This window comes from Nycticebus coucang, chromosome 5 (genome assembly GCF_027406575.1).
Source record: "Nycticebus coucang isolate mNycCou1 chromosome 5, mNycCou1.pri, whole genome shotgun sequence".
Lineage (NCBI taxonomy): Eukaryota > Metazoa > Chordata > Mammalia > Primates > Lorisidae > Nycticebus > Nycticebus coucang.
In genome coordinates, this window is record NC_069784.1 from 117,086,409 (window position 1) to 117,098,424 (window position 12,016).

Sequence of the window (12,016 nt, forward strand, 5' to 3'; positions counted from 1 at the left end):
GGTTAACATAGCCTTCCTGGCATTCTTTCAGTTACTGTGCCAAGACACTTACATTCCACATTTCCCAAGTTTCACATATACCCTTGTAAGATGCACCGCTGGTGTAATCCCACCAATCCCCTTCCCTCTACCTACCCCCATCTCCCTTCCCTTTCCCCCTTCCCCCTATTCTTGAGTTGTAACTGGGTTATAGCTTTCATGTGAAAACCCTAAATTAGTTTCATAGTAGGGCTGAGTACATTGGGTACTTTTTCTTCCATTCTTGAGATACTTTACTAAGAAGAATATGTTCCAGCTCCATCCATGTAAACATGAAAGAGGTAAAGTCTCCATCTTTCTTTAAGGCTGCATAATATTTCATGGTGTACATATACCACAATTTATTAATCCATTCATGGATCAATGGGCAGTTGGGCTTTTTCCATGACTTAGCAATGATGAATAGGGCTGCAATAAACATTCTGGTACAAATATCTTTGTTATGATGTGATTTTTGGTCTTCTGGGTATATGCCCAGTAGAAGATTACAGGATTGAATGGCAGATCTATTGATATGCATCTGTTCAGTTCACAGCAGCCAGTGGGAAAGCATGGGAAGTCCAGTCAAGTGGAAAGTCCTGTTCACTTATATACCCAAGGGGAATGTAGTGGCAGAATGCCAAATAGTAGTCTTACAGTAGTCCTAGAATAATCAGAGTAGTCATGTACACATGACATCATCGTGCACACTGATGGCTATAGTTATGGCTATATATGGAAAGCATGGGGCCTTCCAGCAGGACTATGGGGAGAAAGCTCCAGGATTCTGTCTTACTCCACAAGTGTGCCTGCCCAAAGTTTTCAGGAAGCTTCAAGAGTGGTCACCAAGGACAGGACTGTGGGGGACCAACTTGCAGCATGACAATGTGTCTGCCCACACAGCCAACATCACCAGTTCCTGGAGTCCACAGATGTTTAACTTATGACTTCTCCACCCTACAATTCTTACCTGGCTACATGTGATTACTTCCAGTTCCCTAAAATAAAAAATCACATGTGCAAAAGAAGGTTCTTCAGCCCTGAAGAAGCTGTTCATGCCTACAAAAGTGAGCTTATAGCCCTTGAGGATAATGAGTGGAAATAATGTTTTCAAAAATGGTTTACAAGAATGCAACCATGCATAGAATATTGCAGTGATTATTTTGAGAAAACATAGTATTCAAAATGATTTGACATTTTAAAAATTTTGTGTATCTCAAAACTTTCATAGTGTCTCTTGTACTCACACAACTCTAAAGTTAACTAAGATTATGATAAAAATTTAAAGGATTTTGCTGTGACCTCTTTATGTATTTTATTTTTTTAGTAGCTAATGATTCCAATAAGAGATCAGCTGTTTGCTGTATACCTTCTGTGAGCTCTTACAAATTCCTTTTTCATTCTTTTCCATTCATGTCCATTCTCTGGAAAGGAGAGATGATTCTGGGAGACCAGCATCACTGTTCTCTCTTGCCAATGAAAGGCCCTGGCCAAATATTAGAGTGTGGGAGATGATGTTGGTATATTTATTCCCATGATCCCCTCTCTGTCAGTTGCCACACAGAGTTTATTATTTCTGTACCCAAGGTCGCAGCTCTGGTTTTAGGCACTCCTTTTATGCAGGTGCTTTTGCTGGATTCCAGGAATTATTCTTTCCCTAGGTGAAGAACGTGAACTGCTTCCCATTTTTGTTAATCCCATTTCTACAATTATCAATATAGCCCTTTTCATAAAATTTCTTCAATCACATCATTTGAGCATGCTATCTATTTCTAGTATTTTTCAACGTGTAAAGATTTATTCATATTTAAAGTTTTAGTTTTGATCCCTTATAGCTACAGTTTCAAAGTAACCTTTCTTTGGTGATTTCTATATAGTTTATTATTTTACAACTTCATATAAAGTACCTATAAATTTCTCTCAAAATGTTCTAGAAAAAGAATCTACTTTTTAAAATATTGTTATTAAGAATATAGTTTCCAAATATAGTTCATACTTCAAACAGCTGCTTGCCCAATTTAGATAATAGCATTTACTTTGGAAATTGAGAATCCAACATTTTCATGATAATTTTAGCCTGCAGAAACTAATCTTGCATGTTAAACATAGCAAAGGGTGATATTTAATAAACAGAAACAAAATGAAGAATTTATGCTAAAACAAAGCTCTTTCCCCCTAGTTCTACTGATAGCTTCACTGTTCTATTTCTTATGATCAGACTCATCTGCTTCCAGGAAGAATGTGAAGCCCTTTGATGAATGTATCCACCTGTGTAAGTAGTCTTCATTGACTTCTTGTGAGGCCTCTGTACCCAAGGTCATAGCTCTGGTTGGTTAGGCATGGATGCTACATTACTGCTCTAACTTGATGAGGTCCTGTGTTTGATACTTAGCTGTGTGTAACTTGACTCACACAGACTTCTTTGCGATTATTGTTTCAAATTATTAATGTTTTGTTCTTTTGGTTTTCTGGAAATCCAGAGTTGGGTTGCAAACTATTCTTCTGGGATTCTTAAGGCTGATCTTCTGTTTTTTGATCAGCCTTGTTTTAGTTTCCTCTATGGCCAGCTATTGAAGTATATGGCCACCATCCATCAATTCCACATGTCCAAACTAACAAAGTGAATGCTCTCAGCATTGCTTCCAAACTGGTAGCTGGCTGACATCCAGCTGTTTTTTGCTGGTGATTTTGTATGTTAATAAACTGTAGGTTAATGCTAGTGAAACTGGTCAAGAAACATCTTAGTCTTCTTTTCCTCCCCAAATGTTATGACTTAATGAAAGGATGAGAAATTTAGACTTCCAATATGGTCAGTGCCAAAATAAATTCAAACAATTTTGTAGTTACTGAGGATCAAGGTCTCATAAAGAGCATGGCTTCACAACTTCTGAATGTGAATAAATAATGGAACTAATTACTATTGAGTATCCTTTTTTTATTATCGGATATGTTCACCTGGTATAGACATCACCTTCAGCCCTCCCCTACCCCACAAATTATTCTTTTACCCTAGAGAATTTAGCTTCTCACAACTGCAGTAGTACTTTTGTCTGTCATAATTTTGAATGAAACAGCAAATATGAATGCTAGATAAGTGACAAATACATAGGGAAGGGGGCGCGAAGTCTTAAGATAAAGCAACAACAATGATGACCTTTTTTTTGTGGATGTGTATTTTTACTAAGCATTTGTAATATACACCATGATTTTCTACTTCTTATTAATAAAGTTATTAAATTTAAATAGCTGTGTGTCTTCAAGAATAATTTATTATTATGTTATTATCATTTTAACAACACCATTAACTATTCTTTATTCAGTATTAAATATACTCTGCCATTTTGCCCTAATAGCAGTGGAGAGATTAGATATATAACTGAGAAAAATTAAATAATGGAAATGCATTACTGCATAAAAGTCCTTTGTTAGTGGGATAATAGCTCCATCATCACTCCTACTTTTTATTAATTTTTTATGATATGTATAAAATGTGATATACAAAATGGTGTCACTCTGGTTTAGAGCTCTAAAATGGAGTTGGGAAGCCATTCTAAGAAGTACTGTGTATATATGACCTTCAACTTTGAAAACAGGAATTTATCTTAAACCTTTGACCTGGGCCAAACTACCATGCTCACAACATCCTGGAAAACAGCTGGATTGTGCCAGCACTAAAACTTCTGATCAGCAGTGACAGCCAATGAACTATGGACTCCTAAGCTACTCCAGCTGCCTGCATCCATGACAATTCTCTCAAAACAGCTTGTTAATCACTACTAGCATCCTTTTGAAAAGCCCTACTTCTCTTTCTATAAATTTGGCTTCTAGCCATCTCTGTGTCTGCTGAATTATATTTCCTAGGGCCCACAGTAAGCACCTTGTTTTACTGCTCTGTAGTTTGGTCTTTCACCTGTTCCTGGTTGGCATACCAAAAACCATCACAATTAGGGAAGCAAATCCCAGAAATTCTCCATTGTTCTGCGCTAACTGTAATCCCATGATTGCTGGTGATTTGAGCAACAACTGTAGCTCTTTTTGATAATGACTAATAAATATGCAGATACAAGACATTTGTATAACAGAATTCTGAGGTTAACAAACCTTTAAGACTAAACTTATGGGATGTGAAAATGGAGTTGTCTACCAGCTAAACACCAGGCTCTCCTAGAAACCTGCCTGTGGGCCTGCAGCCAGATCATCCGTGACTATCCATCCAACCGTGTGACTAAAAGTGCAGGGGTCAGTTCCAGGTGAGGCTGAACTCTCAGTTCTCAGAGACTTTCACATTTGATGATGATCAATAAATATATATCATCTTAGTAAAAACCTAATGAATTTTCTTTTAACTTTGTGACAGATGTTTGTAATTGTTGCTTTTACATTGGCAAAGCCACAGAGAGAAAAATTTGACTAATGCCTGGGAAAACTAGAAAGACCAGAGTTAATTCCTTTGTAGGTGAAGAGAAAACCTGACTGGGAGTCACTGGTCAATGCCTGAGGAGGGACTGGCCAACGATTTTGAAGTATAACAGTCAGGAACAACTTCAACAGTGATCTAGTTAGTACTTCAGTGCATCGGTGTAAATAGTCCCGTGGACAAATACAGAGAACGCGTTGACTCAGAGAAGCAAATGAGCACTTCAACCACATTCATATAAATACCCCACAGGTCTCCACTCAGGTACACTTTCCTCCAGGTACACAGGTGACTAGGAGAGCATTTATTATGTCTACTATTAGGTCATTGAATAAGAAATATCTGATTTTGAATACAATGTTTAGTTTATTGTTCATTTTGTTCTTCTTGTTTATTCTTCTTGTTCTGCTCAACCAAGAAGCAGTACAATTAATTAAAATAAGAGGCTAAGCTATTGACACAGTTTTCCATCTGAGCAATAGCTTGTTTACGTCAGCAGGACAGAAGCCTGGAGAGCGAGTGGCAATGAAATTGCAAAAGGGATTTTCCACAGCTTGTTGAAAATTGAATATTTTTCCTTGCAAGAATGATCCAAAGCCTGGAAGAAGTGGTAGTCAGTTGGTGCAAGGTCTAGTGAATACAACTGATGACAGAAAGTTTCCAAGTCCAGCTTCTGTAGTTTGAGCAGCATTGTTTGTGTAACATGTGGTCGAGCATTGTCTTGCAAAAACGTTGGTCTGTCTCTATTGACCCATCTCAGCTGCTTAATCACAAACATTCTCGTCATCTTGTGCAACTGGTTGCAATAGACATCTTCTGTCATCAGTTGACCAGGTTTCACGAAGCTTTCGTGAGTAAAAACAGTGCTGGACCACCAAAGAGACACCATAAGCTTTTCATGAGGAATTTACGTTTTGGACTATATTTCGGCACTCCATCTTTATCCAGTCATTGTGCTGAATGCTTGCAATTGTCAAAAGAATCCGTTGTTTTTAAGATGTAATAATGTGGTGTAGAAATGGTTTACCTTTATATCCTGACAGCAAAGAAAGGCAAGCTTTGAGACAAAATGTCTTCTGACATTCCTTTAATTCATATGAAACCCATCTATCTAATTTCTTGACCTTGCAAGTTTGTTTCAAATGGTCCAATATTGTTGGAATAGTAACATTAACCCTTGCTGCTAATTCACACGTAGGTTGAGGTGGATTCACTTCCACTACAGCTTTCAGCTCATCATTACCCACTTTGGTCTCAGTTCTTGGCTCATTTTCAAGATTAAAATCAGCAGAACAGAACTTCTCAAACTATCAATGTATGACCAAGTGTCAACTAGCCACGTCTTCCCAAACACTTCCTTAATCTTTCAAGCTGTTTGCACTGCACCGTTTCCACCACAGAACTCATATTAGAAAATAGTACACATTGTTTACTTATCCAAGGTTCCACAAAAATTGCTCTAAAAAATTTTTGAAAGGTAATCACGAGCCAACATATACTTTTCAAAGAATGAGGATGTACCTTCATGATAAAAACAAACCAACAAACAAAAAAAACCCAAGAAGTGTTAAAATGAAATTTCAGAGCTGTCAAACTTAGCACTATGGCAATTGGACATTTCATACTCAATAATCTAAATACATACTGTTCTGTGCGCCAGAGCAAAATGTCTTTTTCTTCATGAAACTTACATTTTAGTAACTGAGACAGATAATAAACCAATTATCAAGACATGCAGATATGCTATCAGGTAGTGTTGCGTTCTAGGAAGAAAACTAAACAAAGCAAAGGCAGAGAGAGTAAGAAGAAATATTTTTGAGGTAGAGAAGAGGGCATAGGTCTCTCTTTGGATGCAGCGTTGAGTAGACATGAAGGAGAGTGGGCTGGGGCATACTAGGCATAGTATTTCATGCCAAAGGAGCAGCGAGTGAGTGTGGCTGGTGACTCTGTGAACATCAAGGGAGAAGTGTGATGAGAGCGCAGCGGCAATGGCCCAACTGACCGGATATAACTCACCCATGTACAGGGCCTAGATATTCTAGGGTCTCGTAGGTCATATTGAGGACTGAAACAAAGTGTGTTTGGAAAACAATTGATGGAGATTGTAAATAAGGAGGTAAGGAGATTTAAAGGGTCACTCTTGCTGCTGTGTAGACAATAGATGGTAGAGAGGCAAGAATGAAGTGAGAATCAGTTACAAGGAAAATGCAATAGTCAAAGCAAGAGGTTGTCGTGCTGCGGGCTGGAGATGATCCCACTACTTTATTGGCCATATTGACAGTAGATTTTTGACAGTTGTCAGAAAAATGAGCATTTTTTTTTTATTAAACCATAACTGTATACATTGATATGATCATGGGGGTATAGAAAGTTTATGCATGCAGTTTTAGAACCTTGGAGGAATTTGGGTGTCAGTGCATTCTAATTCTGCCACCAAACATTAATGCCACCTTTGGCAGAAAATTTTAACTTCTTTTAATGCAATTTTCCATTTCGATTCTCAGGATTTGGACTAACTTAGCACCACAATAATCTCCATCTCTCACTGTGTGTGTGTCTCAGTAGACTAATGTGAAGAATACAGAATGTGAAAAATGTAGAGCGTCAGAACTCCAATGCAGCATTAGGGTGTCTTCTGCCAACCTTCTACTAATTCCCAGGAACACATTCAGAAACTATTATGCTGAGTAAGAAAGTTAAAGGAGATTTTTAGTAATGCTTTTACCAAGTATAATAAATGCACAAAATAACTTAAAACATCTATTCCTAGGGGCTTTTTCTTGATTTTTGTTTGATTGTCTGTAATTATGCAATCCTTAGTCTTCCCACTGAATTAAACATCCCATTGCCATTTTAATGACTCAGGATAGAAAGAAAAAAACTGCAGAGTTTAAATTTTGTCTCAATGTGCTGACTCTGGAGAATTTTACTGACCTTGGTGGACCTTTTAGAATGTGAGTTCATTTATAATCAACCAAAAAAAAAAAAAAAAGTTTTGAAGTGTTACTTTGAAGCTCAAAAGAATTATTGGTCTCTGAATAACTTTCATTACATGACATTTTGATAAGGTCATTGTCAATGAGTCAGAAACATGGATTACATTTCCTTTAAAAATACACATCCCTTCACAACAGATTTGCTCCAAATTTGTTTTGGCTTTTGCTGAATCCCCAGTGCTTTTCTTTCCTCCTCCTTTTTTCTCCCCTCTAAAATCTCCAATAAACTTGCTAAACCCATAATCTAGGTGAGCTCACCTGCCTCTTCCACTCACCTCCCTATTGAGTTTAGCCTCAGGGTTTTCTTTAATAGCTTGTATCCTTAGAGCAGAGAGTCTTACAGGAGAATCAGGAGAAGCACAAAGTTTAATAAAAGCCTGGGAATATATATATTTTTTGTTCCCTTAAAAAAAAAAAAAAAGAGAGAGAGAGAGAGAGGGAGCTCTAAGGGAATGATATTGTTCCAGATTACTAACTCAAATCTGTTCTGTATTTGAACTCTGTGATTATGAAATTTCAATTAAAGCTATAAAAAGCAAAGCTAACAGACACCAGAGCATGCCAAAGAAAAACAGGATGTTCTTTTTTGATTGGGAAATAATTACTTAAGTTCAATGGCTGGGTCTAGGTAGCTGAGTTTACATTTGCTTCCCCTCATTATAGAAACAGTTGAATTATGGTAAATTTTCCCCAAGCAGCAAAGCTGTCACTCAAAAGGGTAGTGTTATAGGGGTGCAAATCCCTTTAGTTATTGCTACAGTCCATTTTTAAAATGGATTTGAAGCCTGAGGGGAAAGTACAAATTAAGACAGATTTTCTCTTTCTGCCCTGAGCCCCGCCTGTTCTCCTGGCTCAGCCCACCTTGCGACCTGCAGGCGCTCAGCCACAGGCAAGTCCTCTGCTATTTGGTTCTCTGCAGAAATGAGATGTAAACACACCAGCTCCCTTCTTTCTCAAAAAACCACTCTCCTGATTGTATTATGTCTTTAGCAACAGATGCATCTCTTACTTAGTGACTGAAGCTTGAGTTTCTGTTTTGAGGTAAAGAAGGCGGCATGCGAACATTTTAGCATTTCAGATAAGTAGTAGCAAAACCCTTCCATAATCTTCACCTTAGCAGCAAAGGAGAAGAAGAGGACAGCTTTTTAAAATATAAGAAATTAAATCCCTTTTTAATTTTTAGAATGGAGTACTCTTCATAACTTCAGTTGATTGTGAATGATCTTGCTGAAGATATTTTTAAAATTATATATAAACTAAAGAATTACACTATAGTTATCTAAAATCATTCACAAGGACTGTAACATAATAAAATACTCATATATGACAAGCACCTTTTCAACTAGATAATATAGTGAAAAGGAAAAATAAAAACAAATCTAGTTACTCTCTATTGGAGAGTCACTGGCAGTAATCTCCTTAGAAGAAATAAGGGCATTTTTTTCTTTTTGTTTTTGCCTTTAGGATATAACATCTTACAATGTATTTAGAAATAAATAAACTATTGTAAGTTTAATTTCAGTTATTACATCCATTATGCCAAAAATTTAGAAGACTAAATAAGGATTTTTGTAAGTACACTTTATATGTACAGGTGTGTGGTATTTATAAACACATGCATTCATGTATATTACTAGGTATTTTCAGAACTTAAGTGACCTCAGAAGATCTTTAATTCTCTCCTGTGCTTCATGGTAACATTGCCATAAACAATTTTGGATATCCAGATATCCATAATCTTGATAAGTGAGAAGTTCTAATTCCATGTCGTCTAAACTCACTCCTCCTGCTGTGCCTTCAGACCCTGTCTCCAGTGCTTAACAGAAACGGTCGTCAACATTTGAACAATAATATTTTTACATTTCCTTGAAGTTGGCTATCACAGTCCTTAGAAATCTCATGTGGACCCAGTCATTCCGGTAAACCTTCTTAGATAAACCTTTTCACCTGGGCTTTTCATCAATTTCATTGCTCTCCTGGATTCCTTATTTATGTTGTACAGACTATGTCAAGTCCCAGAGAAGAAGACTGTTAGATAACAGCCTGAATACATTTCTGTATAATGGGAGGATTACATTGTTTCCTTCTGTATACACTTCATTCATTTATGAATTCTGCTTGACCAGTAGTGAAATTGGTGAATCACCTTTAAATTATGTCCTTTACTAAACTCGGAGACCATTTTGTATTAAATTCTGTGTGGATTAGTTACTGATTATCTAGAAGGTATACAGTTTCTTTCCTCTAAAAATTTACTCTTATTTTATCTTTTCCTTGCATATCAATCAATTCCCTGATTTTAAGAAGAAAAGGTTTTTGAATAATTATGAGTTACTGATTATTAAATACTATACTTGAAATACTCTCTATTAATAATAGCTTCTCATTTAAATATTTGGGATAAGGTTACATATTCTCTTGTAGATTTTGAATATTAGACTGCATATTAGAATGTATATTTGTATAAAAATATGAGCTCGTTGAATCAAATTATTTTTTTAACATATACATGTGTTTATTTGGTTTCCACTTTTTGCCTTCACAAAATTAAAAAGACATAAAATTTAATAACAATAACAATGTGTAAGATAAGGACTGGAAATAAAAACCTCTTAAAGAACAAACAAAGATAATATATTCAGAAAAGAAATTAGACGATTGCTGCAACGAAATATTGAGCAGTAATAACAATAATGCAAAAAAAGTAACATTCACATTGTCAGATAAGAGTATGTCTATCATACAATGCTTTGAGTCTGAGGTTCAGTATGGAGTCATCAGTTAACTACTTATTTCTTTTTCCAAAGTCTCAAAAAATAGACAACTAATATTTCTAAATAAAAATAGAAGATAATTTCAAAAAACAGATCATGCCAAATTTTATGGATCATAGAAAAAGAAGAAATACTTCAAAATCATTCTACTTCATCTGGATATGACTGATATTAAAATTAGAAAAAATATATTATTGTAAAGGGAAATTATAAATATATTCTTTCTTATTGAATGTTGGAGTATGAGAGTTAGAAAAAGGAATTATCTTAGTTCATTTCTGTTTTTTATAACTGAATACCTGAGATAGGGTAATTTATAAAGATAAGAAATATCTTGCAGTTCTAGAGGTTGGGAAGTCCAAGGTCAGGGCTACCTCTGGTGAGGGCCTTCTTGCTGGTAGGAATTCTTTGCAGAGTCATGAGACAGTTTAGAGAGACACATGGTCAGTGAACTAGCTCAAGTCTGGCTTCCTCTTCTTGTAAAACCACCAGTCCCACTCCCATGATAACCTATTAATCCATTAACTCATCAATCCATGATTCATCAATCCATGAATGGATTCATTCACTTAAGGGCTAAGTCTTCAAGGCCCAATCACCTCTCTCAATACTGCCACATTGGGGATTAAGGTTTAATATGTTTCAGTGGGGACAAACATTCAAACCCTAGCAATGGATAATTACATAGAGAAGTATGCAAGCCTTATTAACTATGAAACAGAATAAAAAATCAACCAATTTATGCCACCCTGGTATCAAAAACCTTCCAATTTTAGTTCCAAATGTCTAAACATCTAGATATTCCAGAAATTTAGATACCTAAAATTCTATATCGCTCGCTTGTAAGTAGAACAAATTGCATTTGTACCAATATGGACAAATATCTAAATCAGGTCAAATTGATAGATAGGGTTCATTTGGATGTTGCCAAGCTGTATGTCCAGATTATTATTTTTTAAGTTATTGTTACATTTTTTACATGAGATATTCAGATTTTTCTCTTTGACATTCCCTTTATTGTTCTAGTTAAGATAAATCAAATCTATCTTGTTGTACATGCTCTATGCCTTTTTCCTTGCTTGTACTAGAAAACACATATAATAAATTCATCAACCAAAGGTGCCCCAGGAAGAGAATGAGAATTAGCCTGACAACTTTTTCCATACCTACTTGCTTCTCATCAAGCTTAAGTAGATATTATCTTTAAAGTTATTTTTGTTTCTCCCTCAATTTGCTCATAATTAATGTCTCAAGGTTTTGATTTGTATCATGTAAATCTTGCACTTGAGGATTAATTACTTCTTTATATTGTAGTGTTTTTTCTGCTTGATGAATGAGAATCTTTGCACTAAATTATCTACAATCAGTTCTCTGTATTCAAAGGTTCTGTATCTGTGGAGTTAACCAACCATGAATTGAAAATATTTGATCAAATAATAATAATAATATAGCAATAAAAAATAATCAAAGTAAAAAAATCCAGTATGACAACTATTTACATAACGTTTACATTGTATGAGGCATTGTACGGAATCTACAGATGGTTTAATATTTCTGAGAGGTCATGCTTGTATAGATTATATGCAAATACTATACCATTTTATGAAAGTTTCTTGAACTTTGGAAAGACTTCTTTGTGTATACTGACACTTTTCTTAATTCTCATAGTCTAATACATGTTTTGATTATTTTGAATTTTTAAAGAAGAAAAATTATATCATCTGCAAATAATTATATTTTTATCCCTTTATTCCCAAAGTTTATTTGTATTTATTTTTTTATTAGTCTTTTTGCATTGGCTGTAACCTACA